General features: G+C 38.4%; 1 long non-coding RNA gene across 1 annotated transcript in view; it reads right to left on the reverse strand.

Annotated features, from left to right (window-relative positions):
- Positions 1 to 15,082, reverse strand: part of LOC117096661 — a 30,572-nt gene extending 15,490 nt beyond the window's left edge. The window contains exons 1-3 of the long non-coding RNA XR_004442573.1: positions 14,919 to 15,082; positions 1,661 to 1,762; positions 1,449 to 1,563 (exon numbers count right to left, since the gene is read on the reverse strand). This is a non-coding gene — a long non-coding RNA (uncharacterized LOC117096661). The remainder of the gene's footprint in view (positions 1 to 1,448; positions 1,564 to 1,660; positions 1,763 to 14,918) is intronic.
- Between the last annotated feature and the right edge of the window lie 12,063 nt (positions 15,083 to 27,145).

A 27,145-nucleotide genomic window follows, 5' to 3' on the forward strand; every position in this document is an offset into this window, starting at 1 on the left:
GAGAGAATGAGAGCCAAATGAAGGGGGAAGCCCCTTAGAACCATCAGGTCTCGTGAGAACTCACTCACTATCACGAGAGCAGTATGAGAGAAACGGTCCCAATGATTCAGTTATCTCCACCTGGTCTCTGCCTTGACACATGGGGATTATTACAATTTAAGATGAGATTCTAGGTGGGGACACAGCCTAACCATATCAGCTAGCTTCATATACCCTTTGTGTATGTGTGTGTGTATATATATGGTCAAATGGAAGGTGTTTCAACCACTCACCTGTTATCCCATTCCCCACTCTCACCGTCCACTGATGGGTGAAGCAAATCCTGATGTTGGTTAAAAAGGCCAAAAACTTAGGCAAGACTTTCTATAATTAACTATCATTTATTCATTCTGTGACATTTCCTTGAGCCACAAGAAAGTTCTCCCCTTTCTGAAGGAGTAAACCTTATCAGTTTACTATTAATTTAATATTTTTAAAAACATTTGCATGCCACATGCTTGATATCTATCCATGCATAAACCATTAGATATTTTTTAAAAGATGTTGGCATCTTCTTCTTTCTATTCCATCAGTGGCATTGATAAATAATGTTTGCTATTGACAGAGTCAAAGGAAATATTTCAGGAAAGAGCAACACTTACAAACACAATCGTCTCCCTAGAATGGTCATGATAACTACAGGAAGTGTAATATCGCATCTTTCCACACTAAAATATCCACAGAGTTTTTCTACCTTTCTCACTTCATTTCCCACTTCATCATAAATTTTCAACTAATATTGGGGAAATTAGTCCCAAACCCCAAATTAGTATTCGAGATTATCATCAAAATAGTAAGATAATAGGGAAATCGCATCAGTTGCCAGACAGCCAGAAGATTTTTTAACCACTCATTTACTGAATATTTAGCATGCCAAGCTCAGTGACAGAATTGGAGCTGCAGATATATTTGATTAAAGAAGAACAAAAAATTAACATATTTTGAAAGATTTGGGAAGTGGTAAACAATCGATGATACATAATTGAACAGTATGCAGACATTAAAACTGATGGTTTCAAAGACATGAAATAATGAAAGGAAGCAAAAGACACTTATACGTATAGTAGGATTACTGAATTATCAAACAAAAAGAGAAAAACAACTAGATCCTAGAAAAATTTGCGATGAGTAAAGCCAAAATTATACTAATTTTTTAATAAGTAATAGAATTATAGGTGATTTTGTTTCTCTTCCTTATGTGTATTAGCTTTCTAAAGACATCCCAAAGAGGATGGTTGATCTTCTGGAGGAGTGGACAGAATGCTAGACAAGAGGATGAGATAAATACCCTAACCTTGCCTCAGGAAGTTAGCAAGACATCATAACACAGTTGAGCTAAAATTTAAGAATAGGTTTGTCAGGCAATTTGTGGCAAAGAGGACATCCCAGACATAGAAAAATAAAAGTACCTGGTAATTTCCATAGCGATGGCAGTGTGTTCTATACTTGGCCTAAGCGTATCCTGACTGAAATATCCGAAGCATTATTAGCTCATAATCACAGCAAGCATCTTCACAAGAAGACCTTAAATAAGCAAATAGGAATTTATGTGAGAGCAAAAAGAACTGCTTGAGATAGTACAACAATACATGAAATTGATTTCAATTAATTTTGACAATACCTTTATTCTTCAATGCTATAATCGCCTATTGCCCACCCAATGGAATATTCTTGGGTTATTTGTCCATCCTATGCAACTTGCAGCGATTGTAATGAAAGATGGCTACAGGGTGAGGAAGAAGAGAGATGTCAGGCTCGTGGTATTCTGCCCTTCAGCCAATTAATGCTAGCAGAGGCTCTTTAATGAGAAGGGGAGACAGACTCAGGGTTATTTCTATAAGAAACAATGTAGCTGGGTGTGGTGGCTCACCCCTGTAATTCCAACACTTTGGGAGGCGGAGGTGGGTAAATCACTTCAGTCCAGGAGTTCAACACCAGCCTGAGCAATATGGCAAGACGCTGTCTCTACAACAAATACAACAGATTAGCTGGACATGGTGGTGTGTGTCTGTCGCCCTAGCTACTCAGGAAGTTGAGGTGAGAAAATCACCTGAGCCCAGGAGGTCGAGGCTTCAGTGAGCCAAGATTGCACCACTGCATTCCAGCCTGGGCAATAGAGTGAGAGTCTGACACACACATGCACACACACGTGCACATACACACACGCACACATGCACATATGCACATAAGGAAGGAAGGAAGGAAAGGAGGAAAGAAGGAAGGAAGGAAGGGATTCTTGTAGCTTCATGAAGGATCGTCTGGAAGGGGAGAGAAACTGGGCATAGGAAGGACAGAAGGAGGGCTGTTAGAAAGGCTTGGGGCAAAAGAAGAGGCAATAATTAATTGTTAGAAGTTGCCAAGATAAAGTCTCCTTTGCTAAATTACTAACTCTATGACCTTGGGTAAGCCTCTCTGCCTCAATTTCTTTACCCGTAAATTGAGTCATAGACCTTCTTCAAAATACCATTGTGAGAATTAACATAGGAGAAAGCATTTTATAAGGTTTTCAAACCTACAAAATCCCAAAGCTTTATCAGCTCTACTTCATTAGCATTATTAGCAGCAATAATATTAGTATTCTTATTGCAACATCCTCAAAAGGCACACATTTTGAAAACATAGCCAAAGGCAGACAAGAAAAGTAAGAATTTCTGCTTATAGTAAGAACATTTCTAAGAATATGGTGTAGCAGTTATATGAATGTATTTCATAATGCAAGATTTCAGTACTTCTCTAAAATAAGATATGAAGATTACAGCTTTCATTTGAAAATAAGCAGTAAAAATGAATCATTGGCTTCTATCACCTACTCTTATGGTATTGGGAAATCACCAAATAAAATGTTTATTTTCAAAAGTGTATGTTTTATCTGGCTAACAGTAGTGTTACTACAGCTTGAATGGGTGGAATATTTCTCAAGGATTTTTTTTTTAGTTGGAATTTCTTCTTCATGATCCTTTGAATAAAGGAGAGGAAACTTTTGTTGTTGTTTTCATGAGGATTTTTTGCAAAACTTTCATTTATCAATAATATTTAGATCCAATTTAAAGAAAAAATGTTTAGACTAAAATCCCTTAAGTATAATATTAAGTACAAATAAAACTAAGAATATTTTAAATTTGTAATATAACTGCATCCATTAAACCAAGTAAAATTCCAAGAATAATCAAGCAAAAAAATTAAATATTCAAATTAATAATTCAATGTGATCAGTGATACTGAGTTTGATGACAGAAAGACATAGCCTTAGATCTGGTTTTATGTTTGATCTGTTTATGTATATTTACACGAATCCCACTAATGTAAGAAGTGCATCTTAAATTTATATACTATATAAAGCAGAATTGTTAAGACAGTTAGCTCAGAATAATCACAATTTACCCAACGAGCAGTCTTCAAGTGCCAATGTAAGACATGAAAAACAAAAAAGACTATTTGTTTGCTTAACGTTTCAGTTAGCATTGTGGCTTTCTTGAAGTCAACATTAAATAATTTTTAATTTATTGATTGCTAAAACTGAAAGCATCAAATTTCTTTATTGCATTTTTAGAGCTCACTTACCTCGGCTGAATTATTATTGCAGGCCAGTGTTAGAAACATCTCCATAAAGCAGCATTTGCCACATGAATGTGGTCCAGATGCACTGACTGACTCAAGACTTAGCCATTTCAACTACTCAGAAACCTTTATTGTGCAGTCACTTGGCATCCACTTTGCACAAACACTGTCAGCACCCAGCATAGACTCGGGCGTTGATGTGACTGAGTGATCCATTATAAGACTGGCATCTAGATGATGCAGAATTCATAGAAAGCTATTTTGGACACTCAAGATGCTATCTACAGACCTCAATCTGAGATCTTGTCATCATCTGAAGTAAATTCTAATTTGTGTTTATTTATGAGAAAAGCATTCCAAATTACAGTTCCTTTTAAAGGAACTATAAGATCTATAAGACATTATAAGATTTTTGTAAGATCTTTATAAGATCTTATAGAAATTTTTAACTATAAGATCAAACTTACAGCTAAGACAACAGAAAAACAAGATGATTGAGATTTATTGCCTTAGAAAAAGGAACACAGTTAATTAACCTAGACTTAACCAGAGTAAGAGGTCTAGTGAACAGACAATATGCAATTTAGAGAATATAGAGAAAACTGGCATGTTGGTCAGTCTCTAACACAACAACCCTTGTGAACTAAGCAGGAAAGAAGCTGACGTGAGGTTAATGTACAGGTTTAGAAAGTATGCACACATATATTTTGTTAACGCCACTCATTTGTTCAGAGCCAAACAGGCTGTTAGGGGGAAAGCTACAAAAGAAGGGAAACACAAAAGCATTTATCTTCACCAGAAAATAAGTCAATCCCTGAGAATCATTTCGCAATTTACACAGAACAATACAGGCATATAGATACATGTTCTCTTTAAAGTAGGGTCTTCGCAAAAGCTATGTGTTTATACTGCCACAAAAGTGACGGTAGCCATGCCACATTAATCACGCTTTGTTTACTAGCTAAATCCTAATGGCTTTTGAGAAGTGGCTCAGGAAGAGAAGGCCCTCCTTAGGACACCTCTAGTCAAGTGATTATACTGATTATACTGATTGGGAAAACGGCATGAGCCATCAAATAAACCTTTGGTATTGTATGTTTGTTTTTTAATTGCTCGTTGCCAACACAAGATTATTATTTGGAAACTGTACATTTTTCCCTATGATTATGATTATGTCTCTCTGTTAAGGACTAAGATACACGTATCTTAGAAGACTAAGATACTAGTCTTCTGTAAATTTGTTATTTCTAAGACATCATGTCTTAGGCTTGCTTAAATCAATATAAAAAACATCAACTCTTATGTCTGAGGTGATTGTTTTCCCAGTCTGTCTTTTTAACTTTACTTGTAGTTTTTTGAGTGATTTTTGGTAGTAATAACTTTTTGTTTTGTGTTAGAAAGTTATCTGAATTCAGATACCTAAGCATACACAGAGAGAGAGAGAGAGAGGAGAGAGAGAGAGAGAGAGAGACAGAGAGAGGAGGTTTTTATAACTATCCTAAAGCATTTTTTTAACACTTGTATTCTAAAGCGTTGTTTTGTTTTGTTTTTAACTTTAACTTTCCAATTCATCTGAATTTTCAGTTGAGACAGGTGCAGATCCACACTGTCTTAACGTCTCTCTCTTCTACTTTGGAACATCTTGACCTCCAAGTCTACTATCAAATGCATTATTTCCACAAGAGCTCGCAGTTGGCTCCTGGCTTATTTCAGCTGATAATGATAACTTTTTGAGCTTTCATTTTTTTAACAGGATATTAGAAGACCAAAATCCTTTCAGACCTAAAAGACTGGACATCTAACAAGGAACATATTTAGATTACGAAAGATAATTAAATATCTCCATATTTTTGGAATGGAGTGTCTACCTAGAAATCCTAAAATCTTACTGGCTAGATATCAGGCAACTTGTAAACAAGCGATTTTTTTTTCTCACTTGGACTTTCTGAAAACACGTATTTCAAAATCTCCTACATGTAAAATGTTAGCATATTTGGAGCATACTCACAATCTTAACTGATTTAGATAATGTCAAACATTAGATGATTGTAAATGTCAAAGGCCCTATAGGTGACCCACCCAAGTAGAAAGTGGGACAACTTGTTTTGCTTGTTTTAATGCATTCTTGAAATCCACCACTTTGGTTTAAGATCTGTAGATAACCTATTGGTTGGAAGTACTGGGTTATTTCTAGTTTCCTCACTGTGTGTGTGTGTGTGTGTGTGTGTGTGTGTATGTGTGTGTATGTGTGATGAGGAAGCTATCCAACTTTATTCATTGGATCAGGTATGTGGTTCTGTTCTCTTTACTTATAACCAAAGCACTATGCGATAAACTCAAACTATCATGGGATCTTCAAATTTGACTGGAATTTTTACAGCGGAGTAGAGTTTCAGAATATTTCCATTCCTCTCTTATATGTAAATAGCACAGGAATAGAAACTGAAGTAGCTATAGAACAAATGAATTTGAATACTGTCCAGCCTCTGAGGAAAATTTCTAGATATTTGTATGTAGTAAGTCCAAGAAGTATGAATAATGGCAATGAGAAAAACCTTTCAGGCCGAGCACAGTGGCTCACACCTGTAATCCCAGCAGTTTGGGAGGGTGAGGCAGGCAGATCGCTTGAGCTTAGGAATTCAAGACCAGTCTGACCAACATGGAGAAACCCCATCTTTACTAAAAGTACAAAAACTAGCCAGGCGTGGTGGCACATGACTATAGTCCCAGCTACTCGGGAGTCTGAGGCAGGAGAATCACTTGAACCTGGTAGGTGGAAAAGGTTGCAGCGAGCCGAGATGGCACCACTATACTCCAGGCTGGGTGACAGAGTGAGATTCTGTCTCGAAAAAAAAAAAAAAAAAAATTCCGAATATTAGTTCCTTTACCTAAGTTGATACTTAAGACTTCAGATAAGACAGTAATTTTATTTGGAAATTCAGGTAGAAATCAAATGGAAAAAAAAAATTACCAAAATAAGAAAACCTGCCTGTACTTAGATGAAACTGCACCAATTCAGCAGTATGCCTAGGTGACAGAGTACACAATCATGATGTACTTAAATTAATCTAGTTTGTATGGAAAATTTCCCTGAGTATAACTGACTATAACTATAACCTTGACCAATTCAACTGAATGCCATTTTATTAAATAAAATATTATGGCAACAAGATAAAAAATAGATACATTGGATTACTTCAAAATTTTAAAATTTTCGTGCATGAAAGGATATTGTCAACAGAGTGAAAGGCAACCCATGAACAGGAGAAAATATCTGCAAATCATCCGTCTGATAAGGGGTAAATATCTAGAATATATAAAGAAAACTCAACAATAGCAAAAAACAAACAACCTGATCTAAAAGTAGTCAAAAGTAGTCAAAGATCTTGAATTAACATTTCTCGAAAGAAGGTATACAGCTGGACAACAGCACATGGAAAGACGTTCAACATGTCTAATTATTAGGGAAATGCAAATCAATACCACAGTGGGATACCATGTACACCTATTAAGATAGTTAATATTTAAAAACAGAAAGTAACAAGTGTTCTTAAGGAAATTGGAACCCTTGTACATAGCTGGTGGGAATGTGAAATGATGCAGATGCTGTGGAAAAGAGTACGATGGTTCCTCAAAAATTAAACATGGAATTACCGTGTGATCCTTTCCACTTCTGAGTATGTACCCAAAAGAACTGATAGCGTGAATGGATATTTGTACGTTCATGTTCATAGCAGCATTATTCACAACAGCCAATACGTGAAAGTAACCTAAGTACCCACTAATGGACTACTGGATAGACAAAGTGTGGTATATACATACAATGAAATAGTATCCAGCCTTAAAAAGGAAGGAAGTTCTGGCATATGCTACCACATGGATGAACCTTGCAGACATTATGCTGACTGAACAAGTCATCATAAAATTATAAATACTGTATGATTCCACTTACATGAGGGACCTAGACCTTGCAGACATTATGCTGACTGAACAAGTCATCATAAAATTATAAATACTGTATGATTCCACTTACATGAGGGACCTAGAGTAGTCAAATTCATAGACAAATCATAGAAAGGTGGTTTCCAGAGGCTATGGGGAGGGTTGAATGGAGAGTTACTTTTTAATGGATACAGAGTTTCAGTTTTGTAAGATAAAAAAAAAAATCTGAAGATAGGTGGTGGTGATAGTTGCACAAAATTTTAAATGTATCCCTGCTATTCAGGAGGCTGAAGTGGGAGGATCCTTTGAGCCCAGGAATTGAAGGCTGTAGTGAGCTATGATGGCACCACTGCACTTCAGCCTGGGCAACAGAGTGAGATCCTGTTTCCAAAACAGAATATATATATATATATATGTTAAATGTACTAATGCCACTATGCACTTAAAAATGGTTTAAATAGGGCGGAGCAAGATGGCCGAATAGGAACAGCTCCAGTCTCCAACTCCCAGCACGAGTAACACAGAAGACCGGTGATTTCTGCATTTTCAACTGAGGTACTGGGGTCATCTCTCTAGGGAGTGCCGGACAATCGGTGCTGGTCAGCTGCTGCAGCCTGACCAGCGTGAGCTGAAGCAGGGCGAGGCATCGCCTCACCTGGAAGCGCAAGGGGGAAGGAAATCCGTTTTCCTAGCCAGGGGAACTGAGACACATAACACCTGGAAAATCGCGTAACTCCCACCCCAATACTGCGCTTTAAGGAAACAGGCACACCAGGAGAATATATCCCACACCTGGCCGGGAGGGTCCCACGCCCACGGAGCCTCCCTCACTGCTAACACAGCCGTCTGCGGCGATCTATCCGCAAGGCAGCAGCGAGGCTGGGGGAGGGGCGCCCGCCATTGCTGAGGCTTAAGTAGGTAAACAAAGCCGCTGGGAAGCTCGAACTGGGTGGAGCTCACAGCAGCTCAAGGAAACCTGCCTGTCTCTGTAGACTCCACCTCTGGGGACAGCCCACAGCTGAGGTCCAATAGGGAAAGCAGCGGGGGCGGTGCAGAGGCGAACGACTCTGTCTGACAGCTTTGGGGAGAGCCGTGGATCTCCCAACGCGGAGGTTGAGATCCGAGAACGGACAGACTGCCTGCTCAGGTGGGTCCCTGACCCCTGAGTAGCCTAGCTGGGAGACATCCCCCACTAGGGGCAGTCTGACACCCCACACCTCACAGGGTGGAGTCATCCCTGAGAGGAAACTTCCAAAGGAAGAATCAGACAGGTACACTCGCTGCTCAGCAATATTCTATCTTTGGCAACCTCTGCTGCTGATACCCAGGCAAACAGGGTCTGGAGTGGACCTCAAGCAATCTCCAACAGACCAACAGACAGTCCTTCTGACTGTCAGACGGAAAACTATCAAACAGGAAGGACACCTATACCAAAACCCCATCAGTACGTCACCATCATCAAAGACCAGAGACAGATAAAACCACAAAGATGGGGAAAAAGCAGGGCAGAAAAGCTGGAAATTCAAAAAATAAGAGCGCATCTCCCCCTGCAAAGGAGTGCAGCCCATCGCCAGCAACGGATCAAAGCTGGTCAGAGAATGACTTTGACGAGATGAGAGAAGAAGGCTTCAGTCCATCAAACTTCTCAGAGCTAAAGGAGGAATTACATACCCAGCGCAAAGAAACTAAAAATCTTGAAAAAAAGTGGAAGAATTGACAGCTAGACTAATTAATGCAGAGAAGATCATAAACGAAATGACAGAGATGAAAACCATGACACGAGAAATACGTGACAAATGCACAAGCTTCAGTAACCGACTCGATCAACTGGAAGAAAGAGTATCAGCGATTGAGGATCAAATGAATGAAATGAAGCGAGAAGAGAAACCAAAAGAAAAAGAAGAAAAAGAAATGAACAAAGCCTGCAAGAAGTATGGGATTATGTAAAAAGACCAAATCTACGTCTGATTGGGGTGCCTGAAAGTGAGGGGGAAAATGGAACCAAGTTGGAAAACACTCTTCAGGATATCATCCAGGAGAACTTCCCCACCTAGTAGGGCAGGCCAACATTCAAATTCAGGAAATACAGAGAACGCCACAAAGATACTCCTCCAGAAGAGCAACTCCAAGACACATAATTGCCAGATTCACCAAAGTTGAAATGAAGGAAAAAATCTTAAGGGCAGCCAGAGAGAAAGGTCGGGTTACCCACAAAGGGAAGCCCATCAGACTAACAGCAGATCTCTCGGCAGAAACTCTACAAGCCAGAAGAGAGTGGGGGCCAATATTCAACGTTCTTAAAGAAAAGAATTTTCAACCCAGAATTTCATATCCAGCCAAACTAAGTTTCATCAGTGAAGGAGAAATAAAATCCTTTACAGATAAGCAAATGCTTAGAGATTTTGTCACCACCAGGCCTGCCTTACAAGAGACCCTGAAGGAAGCCCTAAACATGGAAAGGAACAACCGGTACCAGCCATTGCAAAAACATGCCAAAATGTAAAGACCATCGAGGCTAGGAAGAAACTGCATCAACTAATGAGCAAAATAACCAGTTAATATCATAATGACAGGATCAAGTTCACACATAACAATATTAACCTTAAATGTAAATGGACTAAATGCTCCAATTAAAAGACACAGACTGGCAAACTGGATAAAGAGTCAAGACCCATCAGTCTGCTGTATTCAGGAGACCCATCTCACATGCAGAGACATACATAGGCTCAAAATAAAGGGATGGAGAAAGATCTACCAAGCAAATGGAGAACAAAAAAAAGCAGGGGTTGCAATCCTAGTCTCTGATAAAACAGACTTTAAACCATCAAAGATCAAAAGAGACAAAGAAGGCCATTACATATGGTAAAGGGATCAATTCAACAGGAAGAGCTAACTCTCCTAAATATATATGCACCCAATACAGGAGCACCCAGATTCATAAAGCAAGTCCTTAGAGACCTACAAAGAGACTTAGACTCCCACACAATAATAATGGGAGATTTCAACACTCCACTGTCAACATTAGACAGATCAACGAGACAGAAAGTTAACAAGGATATCCAGGAATTGAACTCATCTCTGCACCAAGCGGACCTAATAGACATCTATAGAACTCTCCACCCCAAATCAACAGAATATACATTCTTCTCAGCACCACATCGCACTTATTCCAAAATTGACCACATAATTGGAAGTAAAGCACTCCTCAGCAAATGTACAAGAACAGAAATTATAACAAACTGTCTCTCAGACCACAGTGCAATCAAACTAGAACTCAGGACTAAGAAACTCAATCAAAACCGCTCAACTACATGGAAACTGAATAACCTGCTCCTGAATGACTACTGGGTACATAACGAAATGAAAGCAGAAATAAAGATGTTCTTTGAAACCAATGAGAACAAAGATACAACATACCAGAATCTCTGGGACACATTTAAAGCAGTGTGTAGAGGGAAATTTATAGCACTAAATGCCCACAAGAGAAAGCAGGAAAGATCTAAAATTGACACTTTAACATCACAATTAAAAGAACTAGAGAGGCAAGAGCAAACACATTCAAAAGCTAGCAGAAGGCAAGAAATAACTAAGATCAGAGCAGAACTGAAGGAGATAGAGTCACAAAAAACCCTCCAAAAAATCAATGAATCCAGGAGTTGGTTTTTTGAAAAGATCAACAAAATTGACAGACCGCTAGCAAGACTAATAAAGAAGAAAAGAGAGAGGAATCAAATAGACGCAATAAAAAATGATAAAGGGGATATCACCACCGACCCCACAGAAATACAAACAACCATCAGAGAATACTATAAATGCCTCTACGCAAATCGACTAGAAAATCTAGAAGAAATGGATAATTTCCTGGACACTTACACTCTCCCAAGACTGAACCAGGAAGAAGTTGAATCCCTGAATAGACCAATAACAGGCTCTGAAATTGAGGCAACAATTAATAGCCTACCCACGAAAAAAAGTCCAGGACCAGATGGATTCACAGCTGAATTCTACCAGAGGTACAAGGAGGAGCTGGTACCATTCCTTCTGAAACTATTCCAATCAATAGAAAAAGAGGGAATCCTCCCTAACTCATTTTATGAGGCCAACATCATCCTGATACCAAAGCCTGGCAGAGACACAACAAAAAAAGAGAATTTTAGACCAATATCCCTGATGAACATCGATGCAAAAATTCTCAATAAAATACTGGCAAACCGGATTCAGCAGCACATCAAAAAGCTTATCCACCATGATCAAGTGGGCTTCATCCCTGGGATGCAAGGCTGGTTCAACATTCGCAAATCAATAAACGTAATCCAGCATATAAACAGAACCAAAGACAAGAACCACATGATTATCTCAATAGATGCAGAAAAGGCTTTTGACAAAATTCAACAGCCCTTTATGCTAAAAACGCTCAATAAATTCGGTATTGATGGAACGTACCTCAAAATAATAAGAGCTATTTACGACAAACCCACAGCTAATATCATACTGAATGGGCAAAAACTGGAAAAATTCCCTTTGAAAACTGGCACAAGACAGGGATGCCCTCTCTCACCACTCCTATTCAACATAGTGTTGGAAGTTCTGGCTAGGGCCATCAGGCAAGAGAAAGAAATCAAGGGTATCCAGTTAGGAAAAGAAGAAGTCAAATTGTCCCTGTTTGCAGATGACATGATTGTATATTTAGAAAAACCCATCGTCTCAGCCCAAAATCTCCTTAAGCTGATAAGCAACTTCAGCAAAGTCTCAGGATACAAAATTAATGTGCAAAAATCACAAGCATTCTTATACACCAGTAACAGACAAGCAGAGAGCCAAGTCAGGAATGAACTTCCATTCACAATTGCTTCAAAGAGAATAAAATACCTAGGAATCCAGCTTACAAGGGATGTAAAGGACCTCTTCAAGGAGAACTACAAACCACTGCTCAGTGAAATCAAAGAGGACACAAACAAATGGAAGAACATACCATGCTCATGGATAGGAAGAATCAATATCGTGAAAATGGCCATACTGCCCAAGGTTATTTATAGATTCAATGCCATCCCCATCAAGCTACCAATGAGTTTCTTCACAGAATTGGAAAAAACTGCTTTAAAGTTCATATGGAACCAAAAAAGAGCCCGCATTGCCAAGACAATCCTAGGTCAAAAGGACAAAGCTGGAGGCGTCACGCTACCTGACTTCAAACTATACTACAAGGCTACAGTAACCAAAACAGCATGGTACTGGTACCACAACAGAGATATAGACCAGTGGAACAGAACAGAGTCCTCAGAAATAATACCACACATCTACAGCCATCTGATCTTTGACAAACCTGACAAAAACAAGAAATGGGGAAAGGATTCCCTATTTAATAAATGGTGCTGGGAAAATTGGCTAGCCACAAGTAGAAAGCTGAAACTGGATCCTTTCCTTACCCCTTATACGAAAATTAATTCAAGATGGATTAGAGACTTAAATGTTAGACCTAATACCATAAAAACCCTAGAAGAAAATCTAGGTAGTAACATTCAGGACATAGGCATGGGCAAGGACTTCATGTCTAAAACACCAAAAGCAACGGCAGCAAAAGCCAAAATTGACAAATGGGATCTCATTAAACTAAAGAGCTTTTGCACAGCAAAAGAAACTACCATCAGAGTGAACAGGCAACCTACAGAATGGGAGAAAATTTTTGCAACCTACTCATCTGACAAAGGGCTAATATCCAGAATCTACAAAGAACTCAAACAAATATACAAGAAAAAAACAAACAACCCCATCAAAAAGTGGGGAAAGGATATGAACAGACATTTCTCAAAAGAAGACATCCATACAGCCAACAGACACATGAAAAAATGCTCGTCATCACTCGCCATCAGAGAAATGCAAATCAAAACCACAATGAGATACCATCTCACACCAGTTAGAATGGCAATCATTAAGAAGTCAGGAAACAATAGATGTTGGAGAGGATGTGGAGAAATAGGAACACTTTTACACTGTTGGTGGGATTGTAAACTAGTTCAACCATTATGGAAAACAGTATGGCGATTCCTCAAGGATCTAGAACTAGATGTACCATATGACCCAGCCATCCCACTACTGGGTATATACCCAAAGGATTATAAATTACTCTACTACAAAGACACATGCACACGTATGTTTATTGCGGCACTATTCACAATAGCAAAGACTTGGAATCAACCCAAATGTCCATCTGTGACAGACTGGATTAAGAAAATGTGGCACATATACACCATGGAATACTATGCAGCCATCAAAAAGGATGAGTTTGCGTCCTTTGTAGGGACATGGATGCAGCTGGAAACCATCATTCTTAGCAAACTATCACAAGAAGAGAAAACCAAACACCGCATGTTCTCACTCATAGGTGGGAACTGAACAATGAGATCACTTGGACTCGGGAAGGGGAACATCACACACTGGGGCCTATCAGGGGGAGGGGGGAGGAGGGAGGGATTGCATTGGGGAGTTATACATGATATAAACGTTATGCACATGTACCCTAGAACTTAAAGTATAATAAAAAATAAAATAAAAAATAAAAAATAAAAAAAATAAAAAAATAAAAAATAAATTTAAAAAAAAATGGTTAAAATAGTAAATTTTGTATTGCACATCTTTTACTGCAATTTAAAAAATAAATAATAAAATAATATAAAGTAAAAGATATATTAGAAACAAGGTTTAGGATTTTTTAAATGTCTGTGTTTCCATGGAGACCTGCTTGTTGATCTTGATGACTCATGTAGAAAACTGTTTGGCATACAGTATTCCTGTTTTATAGAGTGAAATGGTAACATTTGTGCTATTTCTTCTCCTTTCAAAATATAAATGGATTTTACAGTTACTCAGGAATTACAAATTACTGAAATTATCTAAGAAGGCATCTGTGAGCAGGTTTGAGTTTCAGAGTCTGAAAATGCCTATCAAAATCAACTATCTTATGACTAGTAGTTATAGTTTTAGTCTTCAAAATGTTTACTTTTACTTCAAAAACTTTTCCATGCAATGTGGGAATTTCACACGGTCATGAAATGTCTTTATTACATGTTTCCAAGAGGCTTGTTCCACGCTCAATATGATGATTCTCTTAAAATCATTATAAACAGATTTTTCTCATTAAAATTACATATTCTTTGTTACAAAGACTGAAATCAAGCAGATATCGAAGGTGATCCTTAGATATTTGGGTATTGTTGAAAGCAAAATTAGAACGTGGTTATCTTTGTCCATTTTCTACTAATAGCAACGATAGCCACTATTGTCTACTTTCTTATGTGAGTACATGCAAACTTATACGGTTTAATATTTTTGTTCCTATATACAATAATTTATCAGGTCAGATTATGAGTATTTCAACTTACAGGATTCATTCTGTGATGATGTTCACATGTTCACAGCCTCTGGAGTAAATTTCCTCTGTATTTAAAATCTTCCAGGCAGTCAAATAGATCAAATCAGTGTCTGACTCTGGAGAGAAAATTATCCACGAATATGGTGTTCCTGGTAAAAGAGAGTTTTCTGATACTTTGCTCTAAAAAACAAAACAACAACAACAAAAAACATTAACTGAAAAGTCTCTCAACTTCTTGGTTTGAGAGTTGCTATTGCAGTGTACATGTATAACAAAATAAGGTAAATGTTATACTCTAAGGAAGGCCAAAAAGAGCTGGGAATGTGTATTATATGTTCAAGTTAAGAAGTCAAGGAAGAAGGTGAATAATCCAAGCTCACACACACCAGTTTGGTCTGGATACTTCTCCTTTCTTGTTGCTCTGTGAGGTGAGACTTCGGGTAATTGTTGCTGCTGTCTAACATTCCTCGTTGCCCTTTGATGTCAGAATGCTGTAGAGTTGCTTTCTGTGTGACAAAGTCTAGTTTAACATTGGAAATATGTGTTCTTCATTTTGGTTTTGTACAATCTCTGTGATCTTAGCACTGATGCATATTTTTACAAAAGTGTAAATGGCTCTGAGCAACATTCAGGATACTCAGTGTCTTGACACACATAGAAGTTTTTAAGTACAGATCATTGGTGATATGCACTTGGCATATCAAAAACTCAGGAAATCATCAAACGGGATACTCAAAGACAATTACCAATACTGACTCCTTCACCTCCCCTGAAAACACCCTAACTACTTATGGGGTATGGGTTACTTAAATGATGGGAAGAGAAACAATCTAGAAGGGAGTCATTAAAGAAGTTGAATGGTGAGGAGGACCTTGGCCTAGTTGAGATTTACAAAAACTTACTTCTTTGAGATGACCTTAAAGTACAGATTCCCATGTTGCCACATGCTGGCATGTCTCATGGGATCATAGTCTCCTTAGCCAAGATTGGCCTTTGCTTTCACAGAAAAGTTATGACTACCCTAGGGGGAGGACAATGATACTAGTAATACAATTGATTAAATTATATGAACAAAAGAAACAGGCTTTAGAAATATACTTATTTTAATATGTTTTAAATGGTATGCTTCTTGCAAAAGATTCTAGCATTATTAAGTTGTTTTTTTTTTTTTTAATGTACATCCACAGATACCACAACAAAAGTTATTGCAGCAGGGCTGATTTTCCATGTTTTGGAGTTTGTATTATTCCATTTTCACACTGCTATACACAACCAGCTGAGACTGGGTAATTTATGAAGAAAAGAAGATTAATTGACTCACAGTTCCATAGGCTGCACAGGAAGCATGGCTGGGAAGCCTCAGGAAACTTACAATTTTGGCAGAAGGGTGAAAGGGAAGCAAGCATGTCTTAACATGGTGGTGGGAAAGAGAGCTAAGGGGGAAGTGCCACACACTTTTAAGCCATCAACTCTCATAAGAACTCAGCCACTATCACGTGAACAGCAAGGGGGAAATCCGAACCCATGATTCAATCACCAAGTCTCTCTGCCAACATTGGGAATTACAATTCAACATGAGATGTGGGTGGAGACACAGAGCTAAACCATGTCACAGTTCTTATTCGATTCAGAATCATACGGACCTTTAAAATCCTTAAGCCCAATTTCACACTCAGTGTGGAAATGTCTTCTAAAGCATACTCTACAAATAGGATGGAAACTTGGCTTGAATATTCACAAAGATAGAGCAAGAAAACACATGGTAAATAAGCAAAATGTATAGTCATTGTCAGCCAACATATTTTTACTTGTTATACTTATCTATGTGAGGTAGAGGTCCCTGAATTTTAGTCGTATTTCCCATCCTCTGGCAGGCAAATATCTCACCAATAAGTCCAGTGTGTTTGCTACTTCTTGCTCACTGGATCCAATCAGCATAATGCCATCAATGTAATGGACCAGTGTGATATCTTGTGAAAGCAAAAAGCGATCAAGGTCTCTCTAAAAAAGATTATGACATATAGTTGGAGAGTTGATATACCCCTGAGGTAGAATCGTAATGATATATTGCTAACCTTGTCTGCTGAAGGCAAATTGCTTCTGGTGGGTCTTATGGACATGAATGGAGGAAAAGGTATTTTCCAAGTCAATGTCATTTCCGAGTCAACTCATCCCAGGCTCCAGGAGATGAGTTAATTTGCTCAAGCAATGAAACCATATCTGGTACAGCAGCTGCAATTGGAGTCACCACCACTTGATTAAGCTTATGATAATCCACTGTCATTCTCCAAAGCTCATCTGTCTTCTGCACAGGCTAAATGGGAGAGTTGAATGGGGATGTGGTGGGAATCACCAACGCCGCCTCTTTCAAGTCCTTGATGGTGGCACTAAACTCCACAATCCCTCCAGGGATGCGATATTGTATTTCATTTACTATTTTTCTAGGTAGAGGCGGCTCTAATGGCTTCCCTTTGGCCTTTCCCACCATAATAGCCCTCACACTACCAGTCAGGGAGCCAATGTGGGGGTTCTGCCTGCTGCTGAGTCTGTCTATGCCAATGACACATTCTGGCACTGGGAAAATGACCACAGGATGAGTCCAGGGACCCAATGTAAGTTGGAACTGAGCTAAAACTCCATTAATTACCTGACCTCCATAAGCCCCTACTTGAACTGGAGACCAGAATGATGCTTGAGGTCCCCTGGAATCAACTTCAGCTCAGAGCCAGTGTGTCCAGTAGTCCCCCAAATGTCTGATCATTTCCCTTTCCCCAGTGCACAGTTACCCTGGTAAAAGGCCAAATGTCTCCTTGGGGAAGGATGGGAGAAAGCTTCACTGCATAAATTATCAGTAGTGTAATGAAGTCCTTCCTCAAGGGGACCCAACCTCCCCTTCATTCAATGGGTTCTGGGTCTATAAACTGACTCAAGTCTGGAAATTGATTAAGGGGCCGTGATTCTCTGTTTTTATAATTCAAATTAGTCTTTTGTCCATTCAACCTAGAAGTTTTCTGTTTGGTTAATTTAAGTAGGAATGCAGTAGGCTTCCTATGAATTTCACCTCTAGGAACATCATTATTAATTAGCCAATGTCAGAGCTCTAAATCAGTCAGACTATTCTGATTGTCGCTTTGCCTCTGCTGTCCATTATGGTAGCTACGCCCACCTTGGCTTTGATGGCTGAGTGCTGCCACTTGGCCCCTGCTACCTCGGGATCCAATTATTCCCTGTGTATTTACATTTTTTGATTTAGTGACTGCAGTTCCCACTGTTAGATCTGACATACAGAGAAGAGCAATTACAGGGCTCTTCGAAGATGCAGGTGCTGCTTTTGCAAATCTATTTCACAAGGCACTGGTCAAGGGTATATCTTCTGGACCCTCCCAGCTGTGATGAATAGGTCTAAAGTTACTAATCCACTCCATCATCCCAATTTCCTTAAGCCTTTGGATCCCTTCCTTGACATTAAACCAAGGGAGATCAGGCATTTCCAGCTCACCCACAGTGGACCACCTTTTAATCCACATTTCAGCTAACCAAGAAAATAAACTATTAGAAACTTTTTTAACTCCCCAAGCTGCAACATTAAATTCAGTCTTTACTTAGTGGGCCCAAATCATTAATTTCAGCCTGATCCAACTCTCATCTTCCTTCCACCATTATCCCATACCCTTGATATCCATTCCCATGACTGTTTTCCAGATTGCTGTTTACATAAATTAGAGAACTCAAACAGTTCTTTTGGAGTGTAATGTACCTCCTCACGGGTCACACTCTGAACCTCCCCTCTAGGGGGCCCATTGGGACTTGAGTGGAGTTACAGGTCTAGAAGCAAACAGAGGTGTTGAGGGTGACTGCTGAGGAGAGTCCACATTATCTTGCCTGGCATCTGCCTCCAGGGAGGCCATCACTGTTGCCTCAGACAGCACAGGGTTTATCTCCTCAGGCACAGGTGGAAAGGCTGATGGCAGCATAGGTAGTGGAGGGGATGCTGCCACTACTGGGGATGGGGAAGCTGTTCCTTCTGGCAAAAAGATTCATCAGAGTTTACAAACTCAGTGTTCCCGGCTTCATCAGGGGCCTCCCACACGATCCCATTTCAAGTGGCAGAGTTCCATTCTTTTCCAATCAATGCCCTCACTTTAACAGTAGACACAGGGCGAGGCTGTGCATGCATCTTTCTTTGCAGGTCAGCCAGTCACATGATAAGAGCTTGTGTCTGTTTTTCCACAATTTCAATTCTTTCTCTACAGGAGATACGACTCTCACTCAGGGCAATCTCAGCATATCTGTGGCTCGGTATCTGCTTCTGAAGCTGGGAGACAGAATCCCTGAGTTCATCATTTTCTTTCATCACTTTGTCCACTGAACTTAGGAGCAATCAACCAGCTTCACCATGTTCTTTGGTTCTCCACATATTGCCAAAGGTAGTATGTGTAGAGTCACTAAACCCCTTGCCTCTCATGAGCAGTGAATCAGGAGTCTCAAACGCATTTATTTCGCATAGCTCTTTAAACAGTTTTCAACAAGGACTATCAGAGTTCTCCACACTATTAGAAGTAGAGTCCTTGGCATTTTGGGGTCTAATCATACGAAGCAGCCAACTTCAGAATCCCCAAAACCAATGAAAGAACTCCATCATTAATATTCTGCTCCTCTAGAACCACTCCTGGTCCTGAAATCTGTATTAGTCAGGGTTCTCTAGGAGGGACAGAACTAATAGGATATATATATATATATATATATGAGTTTATTAAGTATTAACTTACACGATTACAAGGTCCCACAACAGGCTGTCTACAAGCTGAGCGAGAAGAGCCAGTCTGAATCCCAAAACTGAAGAACTTGGAGTCTGCTGTTCAAGGGCAGGAAGCATCCAGCATGAGGGGGAAGATGTAGGCTGGGAAGCTAGGCCGTCTCTTGTGTCCATGTTTTTCTGCCTGCTTTATATTCGCTGCCAGCTGATTAGATTGTGCCCACCAGATCAAGGGTGGATCTGCTTCCACAGTCCACTGACTCAAATGTTAATCTCCTTTGGCAACACCCTCACAGACACACCCAGAATTAATGCTTTGTATCCTTCAATCCAATCAAGTTGACACTCAGTATTAACCATCACAAGCATTTAACATAAACCTAATAAATTATTTCTAACAGCTTTATTGAGATATAATTTACATACCATAAAATTTACCCTTTTAAAATATACGGTTCAGTGGTTTTAATAATTCACAAAGTGGTACAACCATCACCACAATTTAATTTTAGAACATTTTCATCACTCCAACATAAATAATTTTTTAGTCCTTTTTGCTTTCACTTTAGGAATTCTGTATTTCTGGATAATTATAAAAGATATTTTATTAATTTGGCAAGGACTGGGTCAAATCTAAAATGAAGGAAAAAATACTTTAAAATTAGAGAGTTACCATAAACGAGATAATAAGTAATTGTTTTATTTGTTGTCTTTAAACATGTAAAGGCTTCTGGGAAGAATCCTTAATTTTAGTAATGGAAATTCTGGAAATCAAAATATATCAAACATCAAATGTTATTAAAAATTTAAAATCAACAAAAGTCTGTAAGTCAAATTTCTACCTAAGATTACAAAGGATTTGGCTATAGATACCCTTAAAAGGATTTGGATGATTCTAAGAAGAAAATAAAATTACTTAGATTTAATCCTAGCTTTTGGCTCTGTCAATGCAGAAGACATTTCATTATATGATTACACAATAATGGGGTGTTTTTATAGTACCTATTCTTACAGAAAATGTTCTTTGAGGCTTTGTGCACACTGTTAAAGACAGAATAGTTGGCATATTTCAGCATCTAACCAGAACAAAAGATTTGCATTCATTTTACATTCACAAGTCTTATTAATTTTTACTAATTTGCATGACTTATTTTAAATTGTACTGCGTGAGTTGGAGAAATTCTCAATGATCAAGTTATTTGAGAGCATTAGTCATTCTTCAACATGATTGCTGCTGCACTGGGTTAAGTTGTATTTGATAATTTTCTTACAAATGTGACTTAATGGGCTTACCAAATCAACATTAAAAATGCTTTTCCATTACATAGTCACTTACATTTTCTGCTATTACAAAATGTTTCTGGTTTTTTAGTGTTTGCCTCCCAAAAAAAACTTTAGAAGTTTTTTCAGTAATAAAACTTCCTGGGTTAATCCTGCTACCAAAACAGACTCTCTTGGGATTCACAGGCTGAGAATCCAAACTTTTACCAAATATGATTTCTTATAAAGATGTCTTATACCTGACTGAGAGAAACCATCTGGGGAACACTGAAAAAATACAGTGTAGTAGAATCTGAGAAGCAACTTGTTCAGGATTTTGGGCTATGGTATTTCAGGAATTTTTTTAAAAACCCAAAACATTAGAATAAAAGTCTGAATGGACTCCCTCTTTGGCCAGGGCACTCTAAAATGTAACCTGAAATACTGGTTCAGGCCATGATGAGAAGTGTGGTTCAGACATGCCTCATTATATCCTTTCAACAGTAACATCAATGCCAACCTTAAGTCTGATAAGAAACATTTACAATTCTCTCTAAAGCCTACTACTTGGAGGCTTCATCTTTATGATAAAACCCCTATCATAGCAAAGACATCCCTTTCTACTGATAATAACTTTCAACTAATTGCCAATCAGAATATATTTAAATCTACCTGTGACCTGGAAGCCCCCTGCTTCAAGTTATCCTGTCCTTTCAGATCAAGCCAATGTCCATCTTACCTGTATTGATGGATGTGTTATGTCTCCCTGCAATGTATAAAGGCAAGCAGTATCCCGACCACCTTGGGCACATGTCCACATATCATCAGGACCTCCTGAGACTGTCACGGGCACCTCCTTAACCTTGGCAAAATAAACTCTCTGAAGTGCCTGAGATCTGTCTCAGATACTTTGGATTCACAGGAACTAAAGCCCAGCAGGAGCCCAGCCAGTACCCTAAAATACTTACTTTAAACGTCGGGTTTTTCCACAATGTGTAACAGAAGCATAGGAGCCTAGCCTTATTCCTGGTGCTTGTCAGGTTTGTTGTTTTGGAGGGAATGTTGTGCAATGCGTTACTCACCCAGGAATTGTACCTGATGACTCCCTTCGATGTTTGAGGCACAGCCAGCACTCTGTCTAGAGGAGCTAAACAGCACAGCTGGTTCCTCTGGCAGCATGACTGGAATTCTTTCTCAGCTTTTATGTTCACACAGAAATGTTATCTTAATCTCAACTGACAAGGGTGTTCTTAAAACAAAACTCAAAGGTAGAAGGCTAAAGGAATGCTTCAGGGAGATCCAAAATGAACAAAATGAATAGATCTGCACAGCAATTACATTTAGAAACCAAAACTTTTAATCTGCAATTTAGACGGTAGCTGCAAAAGACAATTTGTTCCTTTCTATTTTGGAGTGAAGATTGTAATAGATCATAATAGTGGTGTTTCATATTAAGTAATGTTTTTACATTTCTGTGAAAAGTGCCTTAATGCCAAAACAAAGGGAAATTAGTCATTAGTGGAAAAAAATAAATCCATAGTAGTGGTAATAATTCATTTATTCCTCCATCCAGCAGTTACTGAACACCTATTGTATGCCAGATTTTTATCTAGGCAAAGAAAGAGTGAAAGATAATTCTCATAAGGGCCCTAAAAACAGGGAATCTTGGGGTATTCTGAAAACCTTGAACAAGGATGCACTTCCAAACAAAGAAGGGGGGTGAGGGAGGACTTCTCAGAGGAGGTGAATACTTGTAAATAGATAATATGGAGATTTTAGAAATTGAAATTTGAAACATTCTAAAGCAGTGTCAAAAAATGTTCTATGTAAATTTAGCTATTATTATTATATTATCAAAATCTTTGTGTGTTCTAAGCTTACATAACGTAAGCATACACATAGATTTAAATCTGCTTCAGATAATCCAGTACAATTATTGATTTTCACGTGGTTCAGACACTATGCTGAAAATTGGAATTAGGAGAGAAGGAGAATTTTTCCAGGAGTCCCTGAGGCAAGCAGTCTTGTATCCTAAAGTTTAGCTTGTTTTTATTTATTTATTTATTTATTTAGAGACAGGGCCTCACTTTGTCACCCAGGCTGGAGTGCAGTGGTGTGAACATGGCTCACTACAGCCTCAACTTCTCAGGCTCAAGCAATTCTCCCACCTCAGCCCCCAAGTAGCTGGGACTACAGGCACGTGCCACCATGCCCTGCTAATTTTGGTATCTTTTGTGGAGACTGGGTTTCACCATGTTGCCCAGGCTAGTTACAAACTCCTGGGTCAAGTGATGCACCCACCTTGGCCTCCCAAAGTGCTGGGATTACAGGCATGAGCCACAGCACCTGGCCTGTTTTTAATTTTTAATCATCAAAATTATAGGAAGAATTTGTTTTACTCTCTGAAGTCTCTAGAACTTTTTTGTTCTCTTCCTCCCTCCTTCCATCTCTCCTTCTCTCCCTCCTTCCTTCCTTCCTTCCTTCCTTCCTTCCTCCCTCCCTCCCTCTTTCCTTCCTTCCCTCCTTCCTTCCTTCCCTCTCTTTCACTCTTTGCTTTTCAATCTCAGACCTCCAAGAAAAACAAAACGACGCAATTATTAGGAGTCACTCTTTTATGGTTATTATAAGTTTCATGACATTTCAGAGGAAGTACAGTTAGGCATTTCCGTGGTGATTGAGGAGGTTTGAAGATTACGGACTAATACACAGGAAGTTGTCTATAGATAGCACTGGAAGGAACCTGAGAAATGAGAACTCAGATTGGGAAGGAGATAGGTTACGTTTTCAGCACTTTTATGTGGCCTTTTATCCTTTCTTATACAAAGGCTGCAGATAATAACTAATGTATGACTAATAAGTACTACTTATGACTGTTTTATTCCCATATTCTATAATTCTGTCCTTATGAGACTGCCAGAGTGAGGACAAATTTTAGGCCACAGACTGAGAGGAAAAAATAATCAAGAACAATTCCAGGTGTGGTGGGAAGGGAACATGCCATGGGAATTCCAGGTGTGGCGAGAAGGGAACATGCCATGGTCTTCAAAGCAATGATCAAGACATATTGACTTTCCAGTTTGGGAGTAGAGAGAGAAAAAGGAGTAACACTGTAGCAGAACTGCTTAAACAGAGCTCAATATTCTGCAGATTCAACAAGCACCCCTCTCATCCACTCCATACAGATATGAAGAACACTGATTAAAAGTGGGAGAGCTACTGCTTAAGTACAATATGCAGAATGTTGAGCTCTGTTTAAGTGTTTCTGACAGTATGCCTCTTTTTGACAAATACCAGTTAAAATATGAAATACGAGTTTCTTGGAACGGAATGCAAAATCTCTTGGAACTGAGAAAAGCCAAGTTGACCATTTAATAATCATCAGGTTCTTTTGGCAAATATTGAGAGCTCCCAGCAATTAGAGTAGGCTAGCAGGCATTGGATGACAATCCTCTCCCATGTAACCATGCTACCCCATGGTATGTCAATAATGAAAACAAATTGTATAATAGATTAAGACTTGTCTAATATGTATTAACAAGAAGCAAAAATAGTAACCTCAACTGCTCTTGTAAGCTTAGAATGCTAAGGCTGTTAAGACATTCTGAAAGCAGGGTAAGCCAACCTTCTAGTTTGGGTCAAGCAACATTGTCATCTCTGAAATGAAAGTGGAGATGTGAACCTATCATGCTGCTCCAGAGATATTAGTTGCTGCTGGATTTGCAATATCCTTATATCAAGTTCATACATGGGTGTTGATGCCTGTACACTCTTTCTATCCAGTCATGTAACTCAAGCACAGCTCATTTTACTAATGTTTGTATGCTAATTAAAAACTCTTTGGTATAGATTCCTATAATATTTAAAGATTTTATGTAGCTACCTTTGAAGTGTGAATACCTGATTAGGGTACTTCAGATGTTCAATACTCCCTTAGAACAGTGAATATAGTAAGCATTCAAATGTTATCTATTACTGCTTTTCTTGTACTTACCATGGTTGTTATCTTCATTAGTATATGGCATGCTCTGCCCTTTCTCTACATATCTAACTTACTCACTAAGATAGTGCTTTTCAAGCTCATTAGTGGGTTATGAAATCAATTCAACAGTTTCTACATAGCATTTTTAAGTAAAAAAGGCCAGAAAAGAATAGAAAATATTAAAGTGTATCAAGTTTTTGGTTCAGGCTTATAAAGGTATATATACTGAGTTATAATGTAAAACATATTTCCTACTGTGGCTCATGGTCAAAAAGAACAAAAAGAAAAATGCTATACTAGGTTGTATACTTCAAAGAGACCTTGTCTTATTTATGTTGCTAACCCCAGTGTTTAGTATATGTTTAGATGGTCAGTAAATGTTTGAATACGAATAACGTGTTTTCTTCTGCTAAGACAAATTTTACTGTAAGATGAAACTGACATTTAAACCTTTTGCAGAATCTGAAACAGAACATGTGTAATTGATATTTGTAGAACCAATGCATAGAAATGTTCTCTGTTGCTCTGTTTTGAAGAAAACTGTAATTATAGACAATCTCTCCTGTAAATCTTTATAGTTCTGTGTCTCAGTGTTCTGCATGTTAAAAACCAGCAATTACTTATTCTGGAGAAATGTATTCCAGTGCCTTTTGTATCAATTTCCTGTTGTTGCTGTACAAATTACCACAAGTGTAGTTGCTTAAAACAACATGTTTACTATCTTATAGTTTTATGAACTAGACATCTGACATGAGTCTCACGGGGCTAAAGTCAACAGAGCCACAAGCCTGCTTTCTTCTGAAGTTCTAGAGGAGATTTTCCAGCTTCTGGATGCCTCTGGAATTCCTTGGTTCATGACTTTTTTCGCCATCTTCAAAGCCAGCAGCACAGCCCTCTGACCTCTGCCTCCATGGCCACATCTCCCCCTCTGGCTCTGACGCTCCTGTCTTCCTCTTCGATTTATAAGGACCCTCCTGATTACAATGGACTCACAAAGATAATCCCAGATAACCTCTCCATTTGAAGTTCTTATTTAGCCATATCTGCAAATTCCCTTTTGCCACTTAATATTCACAAGTTCCAGGAATAGAACTTGGACTTCTTTGGAAGCCATTATTCTGCCTACCATGCCCATCAACTGTATTGCCTAAGAAGTGATCCAAGCAGAGAACATTTGCAAAGCATTTTGGATAATGTTCATGTTACCTGACTTATAGATGTGGTTATGCAGATCATTTCCTAAAAACCTGTTTTCTGATTTCATACGATTTTGGGAACATGGGCCAAGAAAGTAACACCTAACCATTAGTGATTTTAACATCCTTGCTTTTGAGAGTTTGTTGAAATTTAGGTAACAACCCACATTTTCATACTGAAATTTAAAATTGTTCTAACTTTTAACATTACTTAGTTAGTAAACCTTAGAGTAATGAGTTAGAGAAATAGAAGTAGAAGGTACCAAATTCTAAACCAGTGAAGAACAGTTTGATAATTTATAAGGATGCGTAACTTGCAGAAAGTGTAATTTGGGGAAATAATATGGCTGTCTAGAGCAAAGTCACTGCAATGTTTCCTGAGTAATTAGGAAATGTAATTTGTAAGAACTGCTAACCTATTGGCAAAAATTTTGAACGCTATCTACACTGGTTTGTTTTAGAAGTCAATGCCTTCTAACACTCTTATTTTCAGTGACTGTCATTTTAATTTTTTTCTCCAGTTCCCTATTTTCTATGATAATTTGGTCTGGCTAATAAGATTTTCTCCAATTATGGAATTTATCAACAACATAGATTCTTGAAAAGGAATTATAATCCTTTACTTAAAATTTGGATTGTTTCCTTTAAAATAAAATGTCTTCTGCAAAGTAAAATTCAAAATCAAATATCTATCAAAGAGGTGAGTGTGCCTTATTACCTCAGAGGTGTTAAATTGCATTTGCAAATTGCTTTCTCATTCTCTTTTCTAGTCTTATCTTAATTCTCCATGGTTTTAATAGCGGGATGCTCTCGCTGGTTTCATTTGGTTTATTGCTTTGCCTAAACTAGTTTTCATCGCTTAAATAGGCTTGTAAATTTGATTCTTTCTAATAGTTTCATTTATAAGCAGTCACATTTTCTCTCTGAAGCATAATTTAATATTTATATTGCCAGTTGGGCTAGGTTTGGTTTTTAAATTGCGTATTCGTTTCCATTTGAAACTACCATTGTTAATAATCAATATTGGTTGAGGCAAGATGTAGTAG

The sequence above is a fragment of the Trachypithecus francoisi genome, unplaced genomic scaffold, assembly GCF_009764315.1.
Source record: "Trachypithecus francoisi isolate TF-2019V2 unplaced genomic scaffold, Tfra_2.0 Lachesis_group14, whole genome shotgun sequence".
NCBI classification, from domain to species: Eukaryota; Metazoa; Chordata; class Mammalia; order Primates; family Cercopithecidae; genus Trachypithecus; species Trachypithecus francoisi.